Source organism: Ursus americanus, chromosome 2 (assembly GCF_024610735.1).
Source record: "Ursus americanus isolate L20-20 chromosome 2, mUrsAme1.1.p, whole genome shotgun sequence".
In the NCBI taxonomy this organism is placed as follows: domain Eukaryota; kingdom Metazoa; phylum Chordata; class Mammalia; order Carnivora; family Ursidae; genus Ursus; species Ursus americanus.
Window position 1 is genome coordinate 85,720,483 of NC_142128.1, and position 26,181 is coordinate 85,746,663.

The window sequence follows — 26,181 nt, forward strand, 5'->3', positions numbered from 1 at the left end:
TTTTAGTCTTATGCTCTTCAACAAATGATTGTTGATGAAGATGATTCTAACATCACAAATTGGTGCTATAAAATAAAACCAGGTATTTTTCATACCCATAGACTAAACTACAAAACTTGGCCATTCATTTAACAATGGCCTACCTTTGTTCTGAAGAAATGTCTAGCTAGATCATCAGTATAGTAGAAAATCATGAGCAGCAATGCAGAGAGCACAACCTAAGCGCAGGGGCTGTGACATGCATGAAAGACATCTAATTATTACTGCAGAATCATAGGAAGGTTGATATGGCTTCTATCCAGATAAATAATGTTGAGGAGGAGAAAAATTTTCTCTGCCCTTTAGATTCTTAGGCTGGGAAATTGATATAAGTTAGATTAACAGGAGATAATAATCATAATAATAATATAATCATAATCATACATATGGGAGCCGCATAAGAATATGATATCCATAGGCAATCAGGCAATTGAGGTATATATGCCATCCTAAGTTAAGGAGAAGGGGGTAGAGGTCTGAAATTTCAAAGGGAAGGAAGACAATGTATAGGAAGATGGCAAGAGCGAATGTTTGGTAAACAAATGTTTGCCATGCCATGCAGAGACAATGGGATACAGACAGAATTTGATCTCCAGGCCCTGCCATGCCTTCCCCCAGCTTACCACACTTAGCTTACACTCTGTAGTTATCTCTGCCAGTAGTTCTCTTCCTGGACCAGACCCTCTTCTAAAGTCTTTTAGGCAGTTGAGGGGAAGGTAAAAAAACTCTTCCTGAGTCTTTTGGGTCTTGATTGATTTTGGCTCAAAGTAGTCCACATGCCAAAGTGGCACATTTTGGGGAGGCTCATTTTGAACCCCTTCAATCGTTAATTTAGTCAAAGAGTTATTGGCCCAAGTATTCAAGTGTCTATTAACTTCACAGATTCCTGCTTGGTTGAGAAATAAGTCCCCTATGCCTTAGATTATTTCCTTTATTCCTACTTTCTTCTGTTTAATTTTTGAGTACTGCCCATTGTGCATTTTCTGTACCCCAGCTTTGGGGATAGCTAATAAAGAAAAGTCACTCTCATATAATTCAGTCTTGCCTTTTAAAAAAATCTTTGTTAGATTTGTTCAGGTTGACAAAGGTTTGATTTAAAAAACTATTCAAAACTGAGGACGAGAAAGGACAGGGAATGGCAGGCAGCCTAATCTCCACCCCTTATCTGCCTCTAATTCCTGTCTCTCTGCCACTACTCCCAGCAGCTCTGGAGGGGGTAAACTGCCAAGCTCTTCTTCCCAGAAGTATTTATGGCTTGAACTCCAGACATGAAAAGACTTTAGATCCTAAATATAAAGATTATTCTTCATATCATAAAGCTAGTCCATAGCTGCAGATTTATGTCTGGCTATAAGAAGAACTTGGTGAAATAAAGTGGACGTGGTATTGTTTGATGTCAACTAGATGGTACTGATTGTCATGTATATCTGGACATCTTGTTCTTTGGATTCTGGGGATGAGGATCCTAGTAGATCAGCATTTTTTATTTCACAGACTTTCTCCTAACTCTTTTTTAGAACAGAGGTGTCAAAAAAGGGAAGATTGGATTTTTAAAATGAACAATATTCTTCTCTATTAACAAAAATGTTTGGAAAATATGCAATTTAGAATGTGTAGATTCTGAACCTTTTTGAAGTTTCTTTGAATTTATTACAGGTCACAAAATATAAGTCACTACCCATGAAACTTGGAGAACAGTTTGGTCCTCATAATAACCCTTCAAAGGTATCCTCTCAATGTCAAACTGCAAAGAAACTGCTCTTATCAGATCCACTGAATGGTTTCTAGGTTATAGAAATAGAAGAGAGGGCAAGGATTTCATGCTAATCTTCTATTTAAATCTCATCTGGAAGAGATAGCTTATGTGTAAGTGAAAAGAAAATTAGTGCCTTTTTCTGATAAGTGCCAAGGTACATGAGCCCTTTGTTAGTAGTAAAGACCAGAGAAACAGGATAACCACAGCCAGCTTGATGGCAGGTAACCAGCCCTATGTAATTTGGCTTTCTTTGAATTTTCCTTTCACCTAACTGCTTTTAAAAAGCACCCCAGCCACTGTGCAGCTAAATTGCCAGTGCTTTTCTTTCTTGGACAAGAATGACTTCTGATTCATGTGACAGTCATGAATAATAAGGGAACACACTAAGCATACTTAACTCCCATGAGGGCACTTTATCAAATAGCTTTACAGATCATGATTAAGTTGGGTCAGAGAACATCTTTTCTTTCTCTCCTCAGTGAACATTCAGTGGCATATGAGAAACAGTTAGCTCATGGTCAGTGGAGCTTGTGTAATTCTCAGTGTTGGCCCTAATATAATTTATATTTTCAAAAGTCCAGAACTTCTCTACTGACCAGAGTTCTTAAAAGACATGTCACACTGGAAAAACTGTGGTGTCTGATCCATCTATCTAGAGGTACACATATATGTCTGTTGTAAATACACACACACACACACACACACACACACACACACACACACATGTAAAATGAGAAATACAGGTATTGCATTAACATAATGTTTACATGCCTCCCTGAAACTGCCCTGATGAATTTTAAAACAGGAAGGGAGTGTGGACATACAGCCAAAAATGGTCATGTTGATGAATACATTATCTAATTAATCCCAGAGTTTTTAGGTGAGACTGTCAGTCTGCTAATTAGTGGTAGGCCCCAGTTGGACTCAGCAGTCTTTTCAGTTATGGGCACAAAAGTGAGCTTTGGGTGATTTAGGCAGAAAAGAGATTTCTTTAGAAGATACCGTTCAGCTCACAACACCATCAGAAAGCCTGGAGAACCAGGATAAGAAAGGGGTTGGGAGCAGGTGACACTGGACAGCAGACATCGTCATGTTTCCCAACTGGTCCTTTGAGGTGGCATCTGGAGTCTGTGGGGTATGGGAACCTGGGCGTACCACTTCTCTTGGAAAACTGCATTCCAGTCTGGCCTCCCTGTGCCACCAGTGTGGTAAAACCTCCAGGTCTCTGCCTATCAGTGTCATAGTGTCCTAATTTGAAATGTGAGTGGAGAAATTGAGGTTACCAGGGGCTTGGGGAAGTATCTAGCTTAAGACAAAGGGACATTCTTTAAATACATGAAGGGTTTAGATGATTGGAGACTAAAATATTGACAAACAACCACTGTACCAAGCATCCTGTGTTACAGTTTGCCAGAGCATATTAAAGGTCACTCCGTACTTTTATAATAGTTCACTCATCAAAATCTATTGAGCCATTAGAGGGTCCTGAGCACAAAACGATGACTTTGGTAATCTCTATCTTTCAGGATTTCACAGGTTGTCAAAACTGTACAGATATAAATTATAATAAAATAGGCAGAACGAAGTAACACAGTGTCTTAGTCCATTTGGCCTGCTGTAACAGAATACCACAGACTGCATGGCTTATATAACAACACTTATTTCCCACAGTTCTGAGGGCTAGGAAGTTCAAGATCAAGGTGACTAAGGTTCAGTGTCTGGTGAGGGCCACTTCCAAGTTCATAGACGGCATCTTTTCTTCATCTTGTATCCTCACAAGGCAGGAGGGGCCCAGAAACTCTTTGGGGGTCTCTTTTATAAAGGCACTAATCTCATTCATGAATGCTCCATCCTCATAACCTAATCATTTCTCAAAGGCCCCGCCCTCTAATGTCAATGTCATTGCATCAGGGGTTAGGATTTAACATATGATTTGGGGGTGGGGGCACAAAGATTTGGTTTAAAGCATACTGGTATGAGCAAATGTCTCAAGAAATTTGTCTCTTATCTAGTAAATAAACTATATTCTTCCTGCTACCCAGGAAATTAAATAATTCTAGAATAATTTAATGGGTCAAAGTAAATTATTTAGTTATTTGTCTGCTTGGTGGTAGTTTAGAAGTTTTTCTAACAAAAAGAAAACAAAACTAGAGGGTCAGATTATGTTGTATCCTTACTGGAAATAAACTCATTTTTGTCTCCAGTAGGATAAACTTCACTATTTTTTTCTTCTTGTCCAATGAACATTTAAAAAGCCAGAATACTGGTTTCTACTGAATTTAACTTGGTTTAAAAGTACTACAGATTTGGACTTTGTTAATTCTCATTATGAAGTTCAATAATAAAGTTAAAAGCAACTTTTATTTCCTTTTTTTTCTGTACAAAAATATATGCATAATAAGTTTACATCAGTCGTGGTCTTTGCCCAGACATACTTATTAGGAACAATTTAGAATTAAGATCAGACATGTTTTTAATACACTGGAAGGAAAAAAACCATTTTATTTACTTAAGACTGACCCATGGGAAAATTGTGAAGGGAAGTTTGCTTTTGGTTCCACTGCCTTGCCACCCGCCCTCACTTATAAAAGCTTTCTTTCCACCAGGCGCCACTCTCCAGAGTCCCGTGTCATGGACCTGACCACAACAGCTCCAGGGGTCCCTCTCTTATGCAGAGTTTGCTGCTGTTGCTACCATTGTTTTTATTCAACCAATTCCATATTTTCTTTTTCTTTTTTTTAAGATTTTATTTATTTTACTTGAGAGAGAGAGATAGAGTGCACAAGCAGGGGGAGCAGCAGAGGGAGAGGGAGAAGCAGGCTCCCCAGTGAGCAGGGAGTTCTGTGTGATGCAGGGCTTGATCCCAGGACCCCGGGATCACAACCTGAGCTAAAGTTAGACACTTAAGGATTGAACCACCTAAGCGCTTCCAATTCCATAATTTTCTCTCCTAAGTTGGGCTTAAAGTGGCATTTAGCTGAAATGATAAACATATTAATTTTGTAATAAATACAAAGGGGGGGCTAGAGGGGAGCTTCTTAAAGTAATTATGCTCAGTGTTCTTTCTTCTGTCTTCTAATAATAAGAGTTCCCATTTCCTGAATGTTTTGACAGCTTGCGAAGCCCTGTATGATTCTTACACCAACGTCTATGGAAAAGAATTATCATTGGTGCTCCCATCATACAAATTCACGAACATTACAGGATTTCTTTAAAATCACATGGATGTTGCTGGGTTTTAAATGTACATTGGTAGGATCACAAAGTGATGTATTTTCATTAAGGAATAATTTCATTTCTGAGAACTTTGGTGTTTTTCCTGGAATGTAAGATTGTTCATAATACACTAAGTGTCTGTATATTCTTTTTTCTTTCCTTGATTTTTAAGGTTCTCCTTAATTTTTTGCTTCTAGTGGATCTCTTTCCATTCACTTGCATCTTCTCTTATTTTATAATTCCTTTCCTTGGTATATATAATAGTATATGATGAGCCAAATTTGAAGTAGGCATTAGAAGATCATTTTAGTTTTTATAAATAGACAGTGCCCTGTATGATCTGGATACAAAAAAAACAAAAAAACAAAACAAAACAAAAACAACACACAACAAAAAATCCTCGCCTATGCAATAAGTACTAAGGAAGAGGATGTATATCAGCTTCCTAGGGCTGTTTTAACAAATTACTACAAACTGGGAGTCTTAAAAACAACAGAAATTCTCACAGTTCTGGAGGCTAGAGGTTTGAAATCAAGGTGTCAGCAGGGCCATGCTCCTTCTGAAGGCTCTAGAGAAGGGTCTTTGCTTGTGTCTTCCTAGCGACTGGTGGTTGCTGGCAGTCCTTGGTAGTCCTTGGCTTGTAGATGCATCACTGCCATCTTTGCCTCCATTGTCACATGGCCCCATGCGTGTCTGTTCTGTGTCTCTTCTTGTAAGGACACCAGTCATTCTGGATTAAGGGCCCGCCCTACTCCAGGAAGACCTCATTGTAACATAACTAATTATATCTGCAATTACATCTCTTTTCAAATAAGTTCTGAGGTTCTGGAGGTTAGGACTTCACGATGTCTTTTTGGGGGGGTTGAGGGAGACACAATTTAACCCATAACAGGCTGCCAACAATTTAGTTAACATTAATTTTCCTTCTTATTCCATAGGGATTTGAGTTGGTGCTGCCATTATGTTTTTTAAAAAACACACATATGAAAAGTAGCCATAAAATACAATGATCTGTATATTGGAAAAAACAATAAGTGGGTTCTTGAAAACTTATTTGATTAGTATCTACTTATGCCTGGGGCTAGGTATTATGGAGGAAGATACAAAAGAAATAAAACTGCATCAACATCATCTGGCAACTGGTTAGAAATGCAGATTTTCAGGGTTCCCCTGAAGAATCAGACTCTGCATCTTAGCAGGTACCCCAGGCTGCAACAAAGATTAAACCCCATGCAGGGCAGGTTTTCTTAAACTCTGTTGCATGTTAGAATCACCTGGGGGTCTTTGAGAAAATCCCAATGCTCAGGAAGCACCCCATGCAAATTAAACAGAAATTTCTGGGACTAGGATCTAGGCAACAGCATTAAAAACCCAAACAAGCAGATGGGATTCCAGTGTATGGCCATCACATTGCTTCTCAAACTTTCATGCACATACGAATCACCTGGAGCTCTTGCTAAAATGCAGTTTCTGATTCCTTAGGTCTGGGGTAGAGCCTGAGAATCTGCATTTCCAACAAATTCCCAGATGGTAGTGGTGCAATTTTATGTCTCTCATTTCCTGAGCGGTGCTTAGCTCCAGGTACAAATGTATGCTAATTAAATTAATTAAATCATTTTTAAAGGCAAAGCTATCTAATTACAGAATTAATAAATATTTCAGATATGAAGGAAGAAATAGTCTCTAGCAATGTTTAATTTGTAAGTACTTCAAAGAGATTTTTTTCCCCCTTCAGACTTGAAGAAGGCAAAAACACTTCAAACAAGATGTCTTTTGTTTTCTCAGGATTCTCTAGGAGAAAATAGACTCAATAAAAGATAACAGCCTAGGTTGTTTTCCTGTTCCTCGTACACAGTTGCTTTAAGTTTCTTTATTAGGTTCCCTGGGTACAACACTCGGGGATCGTTCCCAGAGTGTATTAAGTTCCTGTGGAGTGATTATTTCATTACAACCCATGTACACAGACCAATGGTTTGATAAACAATAGATCACCTCAAACTTGTTATTAAGGTTCATGGCACTAATGCACTGTTTTCTGTTTCATTGGAAATGCACCCCAAATTTGTGTGAGAAATGCTATTTGGGGTAAGAGCTATATGATTTCTCAGTCCCTGATCAAAGTTTAAAGCATTTGCATTGATTAAAAACAGTACTTCTTTAAAACAAAATCCACTGCAGACAATCACAGACTTTGGTGATGTATATTTGTTTTTAAGCATTCTAGAAGTGAGGGCACAAAACTATAAAACTCTCTGTGGCTGTGATTCATTCTTACTTCCCTCACTCTCACTGCTCCTAACCTTCATGTCTCTTCCTGTTTCTTTTTTCCCCCCGTTTTATTTTTTTTTAATTTTAACTTTTAAAATTTTATTTATTTATTTGCCAGAGAAAGAGCACAAGCAGGGGGAGCGGCAGGCAGAGGGAGAAGGAGGCTCCCGGCTGGGCAGGGAACCCGATGCAGAACTCAGTCCCAGGATCATGACCTGAGCTGAAGGCAGACACTTTACAGACTGAGCCACCCAGGCGCCCTTTTCCCCTCATTTTAAAGGTACTTCTGCCTTAAATCTGCCTTAAATCTAGGATTGTGTGATTCATATAGGTTTATAAAAGATCCAAACGTGATCTAATAATAATCTACTCAGCCCTGTATGTTCAAATACAGCCCATGCTTTGTACTCTGTTAGTTCTCCCCTTTCCTCTATTTCTCCCTCCATCCCTCAAGGCATTCCTCCACATTATTCTGTTTGTCCAGGTACTGACACCTAGTATTCTATCTGTTCTAGATACTGAGCACAGAGCTTAAGAACACTGTGATGAGTAAAACACACCATTCCCTGACACCTTTCTGAGTTTTCTTTTTTACTGAACTCCACATGTACTTTTTAGTGAGTACAATGTCATTTAGGATTCAATTGCTCTTTAATTTTTTTCTGTGAGTTATTTTCGAATTGCTAAGTAGATCAAAGGCTTGTTGAAGATTTTGCATTGATGATATTCACACAGAAAATGCATCCCTGGACTGCTGAAGAGGCTCTGGAAAATGACAGGGGGCACCTGTCCTAACTTTTAGGGTCATGGAAGGCTCTTTGGAGAAGATAGCATCTAAGGGAGTAGGATGAGTGGGAGGTAGTCAGGTGAAGAATGGAAGGGGGGAAACATGGCAGAGTGTCAAGTCCTATTTCATGTTCAAGAAGAGGTATCTGCAAAGAGACGAGAACATATGGCCTGTCCCCAAAGTTGCACAAATAGTTCAGAATCACCAGACATTAACTGTAAGAGGGTAGATATGAAAAAGGAGGTATGTCATAAGGAACATACAGGGGAAAATGCAAACAGAGCTTGAATATCAAATTGCACTATAAACACAAAATTCTATAGAAGTAAAAGTAAAAGTTTGCTGGTTTTTCCAGCAACTTTACCCAGCTAACAAAATGCCATGAGATAAACCAGAGACCAGGGCGAGTCAGGGTGGTGGTCACAGCCGAGGTTGAACTGTGGGCTGATTTAGGTAGCCAGAGAGGAGAGCGACAGCACTTTTGGCCAGGAAGACAGCCTGAACAAAGGCCAGGGTTTTGTAGTCATATGGGCCTGCCTGGTACATGCATTTCTGCTCAAAGGTGAATGACATGCAGATTTGCCTAATGATACATTGTCATGGCTGAAGCAGGAACACCAAAGCAGTGGCTGTCCATTCAACTACCCATTTCCTAGAAGACAGAATTATTTGTTATGCCTGAATGTCCATTTTCTTGAGTCACTAAATACCTTTTCTTCGCCTTTTCATTATTTTTCATTAACAATCATATAGCGCTGACACCGTTTATATCCAAGTTTGCAGCTACGTAGACCAAATACATTTTACCGAGAACAGTGAGTTATCGACTGAAATAACAATGATCCTTCTTCATCTATGTCATCATCTGTTTGGGTCTCAGAAATATCATTATGATCATTATTCTTTCTCCTATGATTTCTTTTAGATATTATTTTTAAAGTTCTTTTTACGTTCAAAGCCCTGTGGTAAGCACTTTATAAGTTGTAAGAGACACAAAGCATTTCTGTATGTCTAACATCCCTTCCTTCTTCATCTGTCTCTTTTCTTGTGTTTGTGTATGTGTGTGTGCGTGTGTGTGTTTGTGTGTTTGGGGGACCAGCCCTTCTTCATTTTAACTCCACGCAGTCCATGCTATACACCCATACCACTTCCCTTCTTTCCCCATAGGATTTGTGGTGATGGTAGCCATGGCCTGGATGAATCCACAGGTGGGCCCATATCCCCAAATGAACTGAACCATGCCAGGGCCTAGACTCTTGCTGGAGTGTTTGGAAAAGATGTGCTCTCCTTTTGGTGGGGTCCTTGAGTGTGAGAGCCATTGAAATCTGAAGCCGACCAGACCAACTGGCTCCTATAAGAAGAAGACCTACCTAACAGTGAAGTCAACACGTAGGGAAGCAGAACCAAGAGAAGGAGAGGGAACAACAGCATTCTCAAGACATTAAATTCTGAAGCCAGCCATTTCTGAAGGGAGCATTCTGCTGGGCCTTTAGTTACACGGCTCAAGAAATTCCTGTTGAGTTAGGCTTTTGTTCCTGGTCACGGAAATAGTCACGGACTTCTTTTCTTTTCTTTTCACTAAAAAGCTCCTGTTTTTAACCACCAATATTTCCAAGGATGTGTGCTGGTGAAATGATGTGAGTAAATTTAAAATAGAATCACTCTCCACCTGCCCCCTCCTTCTGCCAGAATTCTTCCAGGACTCACAGGGTTGATCAGGGGTTGAGGCACTCTCTCAATCCAAACCCCAACCAACACAGCATCCTGGCTCTTTTCATTTGAAACTGGTGAGCAAACCCTTTCCACCACCAGGTGGGAAGCCTGCTGGTACCAAAAACAGTTTTGCTCAAGTCTATTCAGGGCTGAAATTGATGAAACGGCCCCCTCCGGTGGTGAGAGCAGCTGCTATGTTCTCCTTGAAGAAGCTTCCTTAGGTAGGAGACCTAAAATGAACCTAGTGGCCTCAGAGTCCACGGTCTCCTAATTCTTACTATGTTGATAAAAATTGTACAGTTAGAAGGCAGTGACAATGGTAGGACTCAGGGGGCACCATGCAAGAAATCCCCAGTTTGAATGACTTCCAAGTAGGAGGACGGAGTCCGTTATATCCTGGGAGTATTAGTTTCGTCCTGCTTCACAAGGGGAAGCTCATGAAGTAAGCTTTTCAGGAGTATACATGAAGCAAAACAACCTCGCACAGTAGACTAGCTAACCTCTGGCCAGTCTCTGTCCTGCAGAAAGGCAAACTTAAAATGGAGGTACTATATCAGAAGAGCAAAAAATGCAGGCTCCTTGAAGTCTCTACACATTTGGCCGAAATGCTTCCTGGCTTGTTTTTCAATCAGCTGATGTGAATGACAAGTTATAAATAATCGGGTGACCAGCGTGCCTTGCACTAGAGAGAGATGACCTTTATGTTCCCTGTACATCTATTCTAGTGGTCTCTAGGGAAGCTACCTGGAATTAGAAGAGAGTTTACCGTGGATATTAAAAATAACTCTCCTTTTCCCTCTTAAAGGTAATGGCACTTAATGATGCTACAGTTCTTGAGAGTTTTTTAAAATATTTTCAGAAATAATATTAACTTTTTGTTTTGTTGTCAGATTGGCAGGGCCCAACTCCTAAAAAAATTACTTATTTCGTTTGAAAACGTGACTTTGTAGATGTCACTGCAGTGTGAGTTCTTGATCTTTTAATCCCCATCGGGTTCTAAAATTTTGATGGACATGTATTGTTAATGGGAGAGATACAATTCACACCAAGTAAGTACCATTCATCCTTCTCTTTTGGAAATGGTCCTCTGGCTTTGAGGTATCTGATTTTCCTGATATTTCTGACTGCCCCCTGCTGGTCCTTCATCTTCAGCAAGCAGCTTAAACATCCCTCACCCCAGTGCCCTGTCCTGGGCTCTCTCCTCAATACACACCCTCCCCCTGGGTGATTCCATTCAACCTCACAGCTCTACTTAACCATTCATCCTGAGTCCTGACTTCCAGACCCACCCATAAAACTGACTTCCAAACGTCTACCTGAATGTCCCATGGAGACTCTAATATAGTAAAACTGAAATTAGTATATTTCTTCCTACAACCTAGTTCTAGTTCATTTCATGTTATCAAGACCTGGGAAACAGACCAGAATTCCCCCTTCTTCCTCAACTAGCCAGTCACTGTATGCTATGTTACCCACTCCTCCGATGTGTCTGGTATTTGTCTTCTTACCATCCTCACTGACGTTGCCCTCATTCAGGCATTTGTCATCTCTTACTTGAACTACTGCAAGAAATGCCACTTAGAACTCAACCTACGTGTTGTAGCCAGAGTGACTTTTCCAAAATGCAAATCAAATCATGTTCTCCTCTTAACACAAGGGGTTGTTCCATTTCATACACATACATTTAAATTCCTTGGTGTATTATACAAGACCCTTCCCATCTGGCTAACGACCATCTCTCTGGGTTAGTTGTCCGTTACCACAATAACACTGTGTAACAAACAACCACAAAATCTCAGAGACATACTTAGGAAACATTTATTGCTCTCTTATCTGGAGTGGTCTGCTGGGTCAGCTTCTTTATCTTGGCTGGCCTTGGCTGGTCTAGGGCGTACTTAGCTGGAATAACTGGGGCAGCTTGGCTATGCTCCCTGTGTCCCTTGTCCTCCAGCAGGCTAGCCTGGGCATGATTTATGGAGATGACAGAGGGGCAAGAGAGAGCACAAGCAGAAACATGCAAGGTTTCTGGAGGCCTAAGCTCAGATTTGGCACACGATCATGTCTGCTGAATTTTATTTGGCAATGAATGTTATGAGACTGGCCCAGATTCAGTGTTCAGAACACAGATTCTGCATATTTAATGGGAGGAACTGAGGGTGGGAGTAGGGAACTGGAGCCTTCATTCTACTCCTCATCTTTGTCTTCACTATTCTCTACCTCTATTCTGGCTGTACAGAATGAGTAGGAGTCTCCTGAAAACATCCAGCTCTTTGTACTTCTCCATTATTTAGCTCCTGCTATATCATCTGCTCAGGACCCCCTCCTCCAGTCCCCAGGACTGGCCCCAGTGCACACCAGCTTGTCCCTCATGATCTGGCTCTTTCCTGATCTCACTCTGCCTCCTTTGTGAATTCTGTTTAGCCCTTACTAAGGTCTACATAAGACCTTAACTGCTTTTTTTGTCCTTAATTTTTTATATGCTTGTTTCCCCTAGAGACTACAAATCTATTCAAAGCAGAGACCTTTCTTAATTACTTTTTTACCCTTGTCAGATATTAAACACTTTATAACTCTTGGTTGATTAGAAGTTTGGAAGTGTAGCAAGGAGGTGAGTTACAGGGCGCCTGGGTGGCTCAGTTGGTTAAGCGTCCAACTCTTGATTTTGGCTCAGGTCATGATCTCAGGGTCCTGAGATAGAGCTCCGAGTAGGGCTCCACATGGGACATGGAGCCTGCTTAAGATTCTCTTTCTCTCTGTCCCTCTGTCCCTTCCTCCTGTGTGTATGCACTCTCTCTCTCTCCCATAAAATAAATATGAGTTACAAAATCTATTCACTGTGTTTGGATCCACCGAATTGCTAAAATGAAGTAGCTCATGAAAGTGATTGGTTTGGGAAACAACTTCTGGGTAAACATTTAAGAGAAAACTTTTTGGGGGGAATAGTTTATTTTTTAAGCAGAGGGGTGAAAATGAGAGGGCCAAGACATTTCTGGCCCCTCTTCTCTAAAAATTCACCCCAAATAAGGAAAATAAGAAATTTTTGATGAAATGGGGTCATCTTTATGACCCCAGAGACAGATAGTGGCCATGACAACTCATCAGGGGAGGAAGGTGAACCTAAGTGCCCAGTACATGTGCGTAAGTACCCAAGTCATTACAGGAATTACAGGCTCCAAGATAGCGTGGAAGGAAAGGGCTGGAAGATGAAAACGAGATTGTTGGAAACTCTGGACAAGGAATAGTAAGGACTCCCAGCTTCCCGTGCTCACCCATCGCAGTCTGATGACTATGGATCTCCCACTCCCTCAGGAGAGGTTTGTCATCTGGAGAAACTGAGCCAGAGAGGTTTAGGACTTAGGGCCCCGGAAGAAGAAGAGTGGAATGCCAAACTGAAAACAGGAGAGTGTTGAATGTCTGCATGAGGAATGGTGAGCCTTAACCCCTTTCCCCCCTATGTACAGTTCCAGAATGCCAGTCAGGCTCAGTCATCTTTAGACAGGCTGAGGATCCTTCACTGGAGAACCTAAACTTCCCCAGAGAAAATATCTTCAAATATTGACCTTTGGGGCCTTTGACACACGACTGAGTCCCCTACAACTCTCCCACACTCTGCACCTCTCCCAGCCCCCCTCACGCCCACGGAGCTTCCAACAAGGTGATGCTAGGGAAAGCCCAGAGTAGAAAACCTGAGGAAGCACTTCTTCTACCCATAATGAGCACGGCCCCTGCATTGCACATGTGCAATTCTGAGTATATGTGCGCCCCTTACATTTTGTGTCCCGGGCATCTTACTTGCCTTACTAACTCCTGGCTCTGGCTTCCAGTCAGCTTTATAATGCCCCAATGCTATACGTGCACAGACAACCAAGGATTGCCAGATATTTAAAGAAAGCTTCTAGTATCAAGAGAGACCCCACGACGAAGATTTTAAAAACTCAGGAAATGGAGATAATGTGAGGAGAATGAAAAAGCTTCATAGGAACTATAATTTTAACAACCTTGGAGAGAGAGGAAAAGTTGCATCGATTTAAAAGAAAAAGAAAGTGGCACAGTGAAAAAAGAAAAATGAAGAGAATATAAACACGATCTTGGAAATTAAAAATATGATAGCAAAATAAAAATTACCGCAAAAGCTGGAAGGTAAAATTGAAACCTATCCTGAAAAGGAGAACAAAAAGACAGAAAGAAAAAAAGGGACTATAGGGAAGAAACAATAAGAAAATCAGAGTCAACCCAGAATATTCGATATCTGACTAATAAGGGTTCCAAATAAGGAAAGGAAATGATCAAAAGTATAAGAAAATGTAGGTGCCCAGGGTTTATCAAGAGTTCTGATTCAGAAGGTCAGAAGGTTGAGTTAATGGATTAATTTTGTATCTTTCTTCCAGCATCTTTAGAGCGCAGAGTATGAAACACAGACGAAGCAGAATTCCAGAACCGATGAACCGATATTTGATTTGAAATGCAGAGGTTGGTTGTGGAAAGAGGGTATAAGGATGGGAATAGCTATGTTTTAAACTTATTTTGAAAGTGGAAAACAGCTCCACGTTAGTGTTCATGATTACAGGAAGTGGAGACAATGCAGCTGCTAAATGAGTCCCTTAAATATTGACATGACTGATTCTACTGTGGCTTGTTTAGTAGGAAGTGGGAGAGAAAGCAAAAATAGACCAAAGCAAACATGTGCTCAAGATAAATGAAAAGAAATACATCCTCTCCGTGCTCCTCCCCTATGAAAACATGGCCAGAAGCTCCTGACAAGTTTGTTTTCCTCACATTTCTTTGTTATGGCCGCGGTTATAACTTAGCACGTTCTAACAATTTTTATTTGCGTTTATCTGTCTGACTAAATGCTAGGTAAATGTTTTACGCTTACATTGTCACAGCTTTTCACGGATGAAGGTTAGTGCCCTCCTTCATCAGGGACTGGAAAGAAGCGTTCAGCAGTAGAGTCTCCTTAAGATTATTTTCAAAAGGCAGTCTCAAGCGAGAGCTTGCGTTCTAAAGGTTATGGAACTATATAGAGATTACTACAAAGCTCGTGGGAGAAATTGAGGCAACCATTTAGGTGATTAAAAAAGATGTCATTTTCCTGAAGTTTTAGATAATTGAGGCAAAAGTCAGTCAAGTCTGAGGTAGTTGGATGACTGCTTCCTTCTCTACTGTGCGTTATATGTGTAATGTGGGCAGCTGGGAGTTTAAAATCTCTGTGGAGAAATCTTGAAACAGAGGAATGGAGAGCACATGAAAGAAGTTTCTTTTGTCTCCCTTTTTATAAGTGAGCAAAATGTGCCATAACAATGAATTCACTCAAGATATATGGAATGTTAGGTAAAAGATTTTTCTCTGTCAAGTAACATAATTCATGATATCCCATCTCTACTGACTGAGAAAATATTTCTAGAGACACGTTAGGTAGAATTGTTGCAAGCACATTGAGAAAGGTCTACTCTTATGTATTTGTCTATTTGTCATTGTGGTGCATAGATATATTTAGAATTAGATTGAATTTTTTTAAAAAATCAAAATTATAGGCATTCACTCAGTGAAACGATAAACATTCATATTCTCTATTTGACTTTCTATTTCATTTTTATTTAGACTACACTTTCCTTTAAGTTTATGTACCTAAACATGAATAATGTATTGGTGCTGTTGTTAATATTTCTATCGAAGTGCACAGTGGTAAGCAGAAATATTCTGTAACAAATACATTCAGTCATAAATTCTGAGAATACATTGGAAGTACTGTCCTAATATGAAATCATGAAACTTAAGCAAACTTTCAAGCGAGCAATAGCTGCAAGTAAAACAAAATATTACAGTTAGCCCTTGAACAGGGGGGTTAAGGGAGTAGTCGACCCCATGCAGTCAAAAATCCATGTATATCTTGTCTATAAATCCCCAAAACTTAACTACTGATAGCCTATTGTTGACCAGAAGGCTTACCTATAACAGAAGCAGTTGGTCAACACATATTTTGTATGTTGTATGTATTATATCCTACATTCTTACAATAAAGTAAGCTAGAGGATAATGTTATTAAGAAAATCTTAAGGAAGAGAAAATACATTTACAGTATTGTACTGTATTTCTCAAAATAAATCCACATGTAAATGGACCTGCACAGTTCAAGCAGGTGTTGTTCAGGGTTAACTGTAATTGCCCATGTCATAAAGTCCAGCTCTGGGGCGTCTGAAAACTTCCCGTAGGTTTATTCAGCCACATCCTACCACAGCTATTCAAATGTGAAAGAATTTGTTATGCTTTTCCGAAGATTCCCCTCATGTTTATTAACAATGACAGATGTGTGAATCAAGCCTGGACTAATAATACGCCAATTACAGAAGGAGACCATCAGTAGAATCCAGCAAGAACTCTGCTGCTCAAGAGTACTTTAATGCTTGTTTTATTCTTTTTAGAGCCTATTTAAAATTTTTTTTCAGTATGTGGTGAATACTGATTAACTTTGGCAAATTATAAGCCACCATTCCTTTCTAAATATATTTAATATGATACTATTAGGCAATAAACTGGAGCAAAGCAGAGAGGAATAATTCTCTGGAATAACCAGAGACTAGTATATATATATTCACTGGATCTTTTTGGAAATCATCAAAGATAGGGTAACATTTCTCCCTAATCCTTAACTTCTTTCTCTAGGATATCTGGCACAAAAAGTAAAATAAATGATTTTTTATTCTGTGTAAATTTTAAGAATTGTATTTTTTTTTTTAAGGGTCTATGTTCTTCCTATCATTGCTGTATTTCCTTGCCTTTTCCCTTTGCTTTACTATTGTCCAAAATTGCAATGAAAAAAACCCATCTCAATGAAAAATACCATCTCATGTATTGGAAGCCATGTGGCAAAAGCAGAGAGGGACTGAGGTTTATTAACATATTAACAAACATACTGTCTATATATAGTTAGGCACTTTAAAAACATTGATTTAATCTTCAAAATCAACCTGTGAAGTAACAATTAATTCCTCCATTTTACAGATGAGAAAACTGAGACTCGAAGAGTTTACATAAATTTCCCCAAGATACATAGCAAGTAAACAACAGAATTGTCACGGGGACCCCGGACTGCATGATTCCAAAGTCCACGTTCTTTCTATTTTATCACCTAGACCTCGGGATCGTGAGGAAAGAATGCCTGCCTGCGGGGATTGGAGCAGTGCTGCGCAAGGTCGTCCCTTTGCGAACTGTTTGTGACCATCCGCAGGGACAGAGAGTTTGCACGAGTGTAATTCTTCACACTACTTTCTTTATTGAGAGGCTCTTGCCTTAAAAACAAATGTCAGCTGCACTCAAAATAGCGTGCTTTGTGAGGTAATTGATTTCCCTTCTGGAACAAGCCCCCTATCACAGACTCATTACAATAGTTTGGGGAATGGCAGGGGTCCTCGGACCACACTTTGAGCAGCACTGGACTCAAAGCAGAGGCATAACTGCAGTGAACTAGGGGGGTCACCGTTAGCCAACGAACGGTTCTGAGCCTCTTTGGAACTAGAATGCGTCCCATTGTATCCCTTGCCCCTGCCTCGTTTGTGGCATCGTTACGCATTGCGGAAATCAAAGCGCCTACTCTAAGGAAGCTCCGTATTTCCCGCATCAGGCGAGAGGAATGGTTCTGAAATACAGACAGAATCCTGGCTTAACTCCTGGCACTTTGTGGAGCTGTGGCATGAAAGAAAAAGCAGGGTTTCTGGGAGAACTGTGAGAGCTTTGGTAATTAGGATGGGCTGTGGAAGGAGTGTCACGACGAGGTTAATAGAAGAGGCCTGAAACCTAGACCGCTCCGGTTTGAATGATAAAAGGCTCTACCTTGAGGGCTGTTGTGAATGACGCCCAGTGCTTAGCACAGCCTGGCACACGGAGCTCGGGGCTCGATCGATGGCACCTCTATTATTAGGATCAGCTTTACAAGGAAGCAGATCCGTATGTGAAGGCGCTGGATGTGAACTGGTAGAGCATCTATTCACAGTACATGAAATGCCACCTTACATGAGGATTTCTTCACATCTTACAGCCTTCACAATCTTTCAAAAGCCAATTTTAAAAATGCAGATCCTCTGGATATCTTCTTACCTTTGGCTAGTATAAATAGAGATCAGTTTCATTTTCTACTGTGTCATTTGCAAGTTTTCAAAGTAATCGCTTCATTCGTAATTATAAAAGAAGTATCCACATTTCTGGAAAAGACACATCTGAGCTCAGCTCATTAGGAATTAGCTTCTGTCACAGTGTTTCCCAAATTATGTTTCACGTTATCGCAGTGCCTGTGACATATGCTCTGTTTAAAAAAAGGAAAGAAATCATATCAAATAAAGTTGGGATATACACATCCTAAGATTCATGAAGCACATCAACATATTAAAGACCCGAAACAATCTTACAGAAAAGAAACCGTTGTTTATCTTCGAATTTCCCAAACCAATTTGATCAGAGAGCACTTTTGTTAGGCAGCACTTTTGTTCATAGTGTGATTTAAGACCACCCTCTGCCTTAAGAGATTATTTTCCAAACTTAATAGTTAGCTCTGTTGGGACGGCACATAGATTAGGCATTCGGAACAAGGGGATATGAAGAGAGGATCTTAAAAGGAGAGGCACGGGGATGATCCTGAACTCTGTCCTGCGTGAAAAGAACGGAGAAGAGAGACTCGTGACCTTCTGCCCATTTCCAGTTTATTCACATACTGGCCACAGACCTGCGTTTGCCGCTACATCACTTAACCTCGCTAGATCTCAGGTTTTCCCCTCTATCAAAGCGGGGGGGGCAATGCAAGATACTTTTTAGGGTCTCATCTAGATCAGCTATCCTGGTCTTCAGTTTAATTTTGTTTTGGAAAAGAATGCATGCAAGATATTTTTTACATTGCTAGAAGTAGTGGTGGTATAAATTTGTTTTACCTCTTGAGAGGTTTTAATTTTCTTCCAAGGATTCTAGGCTGTCCCAAAGGTTATTAAAAATGTTTGATAGAAGGCATTTTAGTAATTTTTTGTAATGTAAAGATTGTTACTTGTTAGAGCTCAAAGTCTCTATCTAGATTGTGACTTTTTAAATAATATTAAGGTTTTTTTTTTAAAATAATAGGAGTTATTTTAGTGGCTAGATTAACTCATGATTTCATTGCCTCGTCTTTTATGTCTATTCAGCTTACTGACAAATTGAATGAATCTTTACACAATGGGAGAACTAGAAGATGCCTCATGCTCAGTGGCTAACTGGAATAACTCCATAAACTAGCAATTGTATTTCACTAATGTGTTCACTGTTGACTCAGGTTATCACGGTCTTAGGGTGGGATTAATGTATTTTCACAAAACCAGGCCTGCATGTCAGGTGGTCAACTTTTGTTATGAGATGAGCTGGAGAGGATTCAGAAGCTTTATGGACTTAATAGCCATGAAGTGAGTTGGCTGACAAAGGTAGAGAATAAAAAGAGAGATCTACAGGGCATTACTAGCCTCTGAATAATAGGTATGCGAATCCCTGGATTTTTTGAAGTAGCAGGTGGTCATGAGTCACTGTTTTTAAACTTGATCACTTTTCAGTTACATAAGGGAGGTATTTTGGCAAAATACATGATTATATTGCAAAATAATTATTCATCCATTATAGCAATGCCAATGACCTTGCTCTCTTTGGACATAAAGTATATATCAATATAGCCCATAGCTAAATTTAATACTGATATTACAACAACGGTTTTTGCCCTCAACAACTTAGATTCCCCCCCCCCCTTTTAATTCCTGGGGGAGAAAAACACTTCCTGTCAAATCAAAGTGTTTTTTTTTTATTCTTATGACAGCGTGATTATATAGAACATGAAGTCTCTTCTTTTACCAAGTAGGAAGTACTTTGAACTTGTTGGATAATGACATGTCAGTGGTTATTTTTGATGAACTTCATAAGAATACTAAATAGATTCGAATTAAAATTCTTTACTAATTTTCATTTAATATTCATTCTTTAGAACTGCAGTCAGCCTGGAGAAATAAAGTCTTCACTCTAATAATGTTTCATCTTTCTAATTTAACTGATGTATATCTGCTATCTTCAGATCTCTATGGGGATGACCATACCTGACCTTGGACAAAGGATACTGGGATTCGATACCTTGATGGTAGAGTTTAGAGAAGGTGATGGTTATTATTCAGTGCTAACAGCTGTAGAGCTCACAGAGAATTCATTTCCCTATAATTTTCTAAGAAATACTGCTCAATTTAGCAAAATTGTCATTTTCTCAATTGTACCTCTTTTCTTGTTAGGTGTTCAATTGTATTTGGACTTTTATGGCTAAACAAGACAAGGATTTCTAGTGGCAAGGAGGTAAGTGGTGAACACACTTTTTTAGTTAAATGAAAATAAAGGAGTTCAAAAAGCGAAAATCAAACTAGCTAAGATAAAATAAGGTCTGAGGAAGCTCTATGGTCTAAGACACAAAGGAAATCTCCATCTTTAAAAAAATTCCAAAGACTTACTTTTATGCTAAGCTTTTGAGTTAAGAATAAAGTCTCAATGCAATGCTGAAAAAACTGAAAAAAAGGAACCCGTTTGGAAATGTTTAAGGAGATACGTGGAGACATAGCCCTCAATCTTAATAGTAGTTTGGAATTTTAATACGAAACGTGTATTCCTGAATGTGCACCTTGGGAAGGGAGAATGTGCAGTGGACTAGAATTTTCTGTAGCACAGCCTTGGACTTTGAGGAATAGAAGACCTGTACTGTGCCGTTTCTCCACCCATGAGTTTTGCCACCATGTACAAATCATGTCATGTGAGTGGCCTTAGTTTCCCTCATCTGCAAAGTGATGGGACTGTAGCGATTGTTTCCTTGATCTTTCAGGCCATTTTCACCCTATTATTTAAAAGCTTTATGATTTTTATGGCCGGTTTTTCTTTAGACACTATTTTTCTGATCATAGCTCATTTGAGATCTAATATTTTTGTGCTTAATATATGGCATCCTTTCAAGTGTCTGAAGAAATCCATAAAGGTTTACTGCAACTTTAGAAAGGCTCATTTTTAATATCCTCAAAATTTTCCTCCTCAAAAATTTGAGGAATTGAATATTACTAGACACAGGCTACATCATGAAGTCAGACAGTTTTATCTGGAAAGACTTTCTGTGAGGGTTTCAGACAACAGGGTTAAAATCCTTAGAGCATAAGGATTTTCAGAGAACTTCAAACCGCCGCCATCAATCCTGAGAAACACCTTACCCTTCCAGAAATTCTCACAAACTGTTTCGTAGAGACAGGCCTTGATCTCATCATCATTCCAGGAAAAAACAAACGAAACGTGTGTGTGTCTGAAATAGGTTCGCGACTTCTCCACGACTCCTGAGATGGTGCTTACGTTAAGGAAGCTCGAGTGTGAAAGACAATGAGGATTTCCTTTTATTTGGCAGGACAAATCAGTTTATAGAGTAAATCCATTGATGAGGAAGAGAAAACAAGCCTCCTTGACCCTGACTGAACTTCCTCCTGCTCTTCCCCCCAGGGGTGGGCAGAATCTAGCCCACAGATTCCCAGCAGCACAGCCAAGGACGCGGAGCGACAGCTCCAGGAGCCGGGTGGCAGCAGCTCCGGGAAGGACCACGTGCGCGCACACACCCACGCCGGCGGCGCAATGAGTGGGAAGACAGTACGTGCGCCGAAGCATCCAGTGGCCTTGCTGTCCCCGTAGGCTTCTTCCTCTGTTACATAACATCCTAACCAGGCTTCAGCAAGAACTCGAATAGCATTTCTTTAGCTGTGAACTGTAAGCCACTTGGGCGCTTTCTCTACGGGTACAATGAAATGGGGGTTCGTGAATTTTTTGTGGTGCCCCCCGGAACCAGACTGAACGATTCCGTAGCCAAGGGAAAATCACCAACAGTGACTGTTTCTGCATCAAGTCTTTTGCTATCACTTCCCCGAAAGTATCTGACTTGATGGCTCAGTTTCGTCTCCTTTCTGTTCTTTGGTTTCTAAGATTCAAAAAGCTCTTTATGTTCAGGGAGAGTCAGGAGGAACAGGAGGGAAAATAAGGTAGTGGGAAGAAGAAAAGGCACTAGATTATCTATCAACTGGGCAATTGGGGCGGAAATTTACCAGAATGATTGGCATAAGAAAGCTCTTCATGGATCAGACTAATCAAATCAGTTTTAAAAGCAGGACAGTCGTATTAAGTTACTCCACAAATCTTTTTGACTGCTGCGTGCTTACTACAGCCTAAAGGGGAATCTGAGACCCCTTCCCTCATTTCTGAACAGGTTCAGCACCTCACCGGCCCTCCCCTTGGGTTCAGCTATCGCAACGAACCCCACCCCCAACTCCCATCCCATAGGCTGCTACGTCTGCTCATCTCCCCAGGCTGCTGTCCTGAACTCCCCTGGCAATTCTTATTATTTCACAGGCTCTTTGCTTCTGACCCTGGTTTGGGTCCCATTCTTGTCTTCTACCATTTCCTTAAACTTGATGACTAGATTACCAACCCCTGAAATATGTTCTCCTTTAAAACCCTGTTTTTCCCTTCTGTCACATTCTGTCACTTATACTTGGAAAGGATCTGCTCCACCATAAATGTGAAAGCACTATGGCTGCTATGGACCTTGTGTCCCCCAAAATTAATATGTTGAAGCCCTAACTCCCAATGGGTTGGTAGCTGGAGATGGCAGCTTTGGCAGATAAATGGGTTTAGATGAGGTCATGCAGGTGGGGCCCTCAAGGTGGAATTAGTGCCCACATAGAAAGAGGTACCAGAGAGCTTGCTCTGGCTCTCTCCCCCTGCACACACTGAAGAGAGGCCCTGTGGAGGTCCAGTGAGAAGATGCACATCTGCAACCCAAAGGATGGAGCTCTGGCCAGACGCCACCCTGTTGGCACTTTAATCTTGCACTTCTGGTCTCCAGGACTGGAAGAAATAAAGACCTGACCGTCTGTGGTATTTTGCTAGGGCAGCTTGGGCTGACTAAGACACTGGCACAGCACTTGGCCCACGTTAGGGACTTAATACATATTTATTGAAAAAACGAATGAGAACTTGGGAGCCCATTTGGCTCCTTCCACCCTTTTCTTGGGTCTTGAGCCATAGATTCAGTTACCCTTTACTCTCACCCCACAGCAACCAGCTCACCTACAGACTCTCTCGTATCTTCCAGCTTTGGAATCCCAGCTGAACCAAAGCCCTAGTTTCTACTTACCTGGGAGAAGAGCTCAGGCTACTGCACTCCCAATAGCTTAATATTCATTTGGTGCATAAACAGAACATTCCCGATGATTGCCTTGTCTTGGTTCTGTTAAACAGCTTAATATTTCCCATGTACCATAACTCTCTCAGGTAAATGACCCACCCATGTTTGTGGCAATCTTTCTGGACCCTCTTCCTTTTACTAACTTGCTCTCATTTCTATTCTCTCTTCCATTTCCTACATCTTAGCTTTGTCTTCTAGTACCATTTTAACCTAATCCCTTGATTCTAGGGCTGGTTTCTGATCTCTGATTCCTGATTTATGGCTCCCCCTTGTGGATGTTGGTTTGCCCCATCAGTCCTACCTAGGCTGAACTGGCTCTGATCCACCCCCCCTTTCCTTCTTTCTTCCCTCCCTTCCTTCTTTTTCCTTTTCCTTTTCTTTCTTTCTTTCTTTCTTTCTTTCTTTCTTTCTTTCTTTCTTTCTTTCTTTCTTTCTTTCTTTTTCTTTCTTTCTCTCTCTTTCTTTCTTTCTTTCTTTCTTTCTCTTTCTTTCCTTCTTTCAAGATTTTATTTATTTATTTAAGGGAGAGGGTGCAAGCTGGGGAGAGAGGCAGAGGGAGAGAGAGAAGCAGACTCCCTGCTGGTCAGGGATCCTGACTCAGGGCTTGATCCCAGGACACTTAACCAACTGAGCCACCCAGGTGCCCTCTTATCCACCCCATTCTTAAGGGAGGATGGGTTCAAATAATGAAAATATAAGAATATACTATACTAGAAATATGATTTAGTTATATCTGAGATGTTAGGAAGATCTAAGGCTGCTTGGCAGAGTCAGGTATGGCTACACAGAATCGTGAATTGTGAAGGAAGGTGGGAATTTCTCAGGCAGGCAAGAGGAAAGTTAGATCATAGAGAAAATGCATTTTGGTAATCAGGCAGATGAGGCTAGGGGAAAGGGAGAATCCAAAATAGAGTTCAAGCCAGGTTTCTGGTGTCAGCAACGGGGTGCTGTCCCCCATACTAGAAACATTGAAAGTCAGGAATAAGTAGTACTTCTCTTGATTTAATAAAATATTTCTTTGTAGATGAAACTTACTACTATAAATTAATATATGTAAATAATTTAAGCACATACTTGAATATTTAAAAATATTATTTATATTCAGATAATTGGTCAAAATAATATTTTGGTTATTATTAAAGGAATTTCTCTAAAATCTTTTATCAAGATATAATTTTTGGATTTAGTATATTCTTAGAATAATAACTCTATGTGTGTGTTCTTTTGTAACATAGATCTTTAATATTTGACCTTGCTTCTTTAGTCCAAACTTATGAAATTCGTTCACTTGTTCATTTACTTAAAATGTGGTCAGCTTCTTTGAGGTGCATGTCCTGTGTGATCCTAGGATGGTGTAGATCATGGTAAGTTGGCCCTACTTACTACAGGTATATTAGAGAATTTGCAACCGTGATCCTGGTTTCTGTTTTGTAACACTCTGTGCACCATTAATAGCTTTTGCAAAGTATATTTTATCTTAGAATTAATGGAATTAATTGTATTAAGAAAATCTCTGGGGGCACCTGGGTGGCTCAGTCAGTTAAGCCACTGACTCTTGACTTGGGCTGAGGTCATAATCTCAGGGTTGTGAAATTGAGTCCCCCACCCTGGCTCCATGCTAGGCATGGAGCCTGCTTAAGATTCTCTCTCTTCCTCTCCATTTGCTCCTCCCTCCCCTCCCCTCCTCTCCTACTTTCTTTCTCTAAAAAAAAATAAAAAAAATAAAAAAAAATTTTTTTAAACTTTTAAAAATTAAAAAAAAAAGAATATCCCTGGCTGTCAGACCGTGCCATCATTGAGCAAGATTATCACAGGTTTTGAAATGTTGACACACCTCAGGCACTAACCAAGTTAAGTACAAAGATACGGTAAAAGAGTAAAGCGGGTTAGTTAAATGTATATTCTTTGAAAGTATTTGATGTGAATTTTTCTTGGCAGATAATGTAGTTTACTCAAATCGAGGCAAGTAGTCTCCCTAGAAGAGAGGAACATCTCAAAACTAGAGTGTATTATCCATCTTACCTTATCAGGACACTGATTTTATTATTTGTACTTAATTTGGAACTGGGAGAGGTTGGGTATCAGAGACTCTTAACCCTCCCTACATACTGAAACCTGTAGGACTTAGCAAGTTTCATATTATTAGTAGAATAAATAATTTGCATATATATTTTGTCTTTTAATTTTTTAGGAAGAAAATAAATCTCAGAGGAAAAACTGAAGTTGTTTTTATTTTCAGCTTAGTTTTTAATTGAAGAGGGCTAGCACCATTTTAAATGACAAAGAATCATATGTTGCTTATCAGAACAGTACAGAAAACAATCAGAGATGCTGGATACTGCTACAGGGATGCTAACTTTTTTGTTTGTTTGTTTGTTTGCTTCAACTAGATCCTGAAGGGACCAACAATGAGAAAATAACTAATTGTGTGTGTGTGCACATGTGCCTGGGCATGCCTGCCTCTCCCTCCAGTCTTTCATGGATATTCCAAAGGAAAAAGACAGTTGTTAACAGGGAGTATATGGTCCCCAGCCACAGTATCTTTCACACATTGGGGGGACGCTAAAAATATATGTTGAGTGAATGGAATCACATTTGCCAAATCATTTTCTGTAGTACGGAAGACAGCTACCACGTTTCTGTTCCCTTGAAACCAGTGTCACCTTCATTAAAATCTGATTATTACAATCTTTGCAAATTTTTCATTTGCAGAGATGATGCCCAGTGTCTTTTTCTGCCGGGCATTATAGCTAGAGCTGATGTAAGAATGATTAGAAAGACACAGACAGCCCCTGCCCTCAACTGGCTAACTGTCCCATGAAGTGACAGTCATGAAATAGTGTAATGATCAGGGAAGCCAAGTGGCTAGGAGAGCAAGAGGGGCCCTTGGCTTTCAGGAAATAGAACTGGGATTAGAGCTGCAGGGAAGGCTTGTAGGGGGGCAGGAAGTCCAATGCATCTTTATTTTTTTTCTTCCTTTTTAAAAACTTTGGAAATTTTCAAACATACACAAAAGTAGAGAGATGATTTAACAACTATTTACAAATGGCAATTTTGTTTCATCTGTACTCTCCCCCAGCCCCTCAATGGACTATTTTGAATCCAGTTCCAGACCTCATATCGTTGTCTCCATAAATATTTTGGTATGTATCC

General features: G+C 40.1%; 1 long non-coding RNA gene across 1 annotated transcript in view; it reads left to right on the plus strand.

Annotated features, from left to right (window-relative positions):
• The window catches only part of LOC123801337 (uncharacterized), a 61,439-nt gene that overhangs the window by 17,085 nt on the left and 18,173 nt on the right, over positions 1-26,181 (plus strand). Inside the window, exons 3-9 of the long non-coding RNA XR_015722738.1 lie at positions 7,398-7,559; positions 9,234-10,828; positions 14,168-14,249; positions 16,782-18,536; positions 19,852-19,930; positions 20,060-20,120; positions 21,294-26,171. This is a non-coding gene — a long non-coding RNA (uncharacterized LOC123801337). The remainder of the gene's footprint in view (positions 1-7,397; positions 7,560-9,233; positions 10,829-14,167; positions 14,250-16,781; positions 18,537-19,851; positions 19,931-20,059; positions 20,121-21,293; positions 26,172-26,181) is intronic.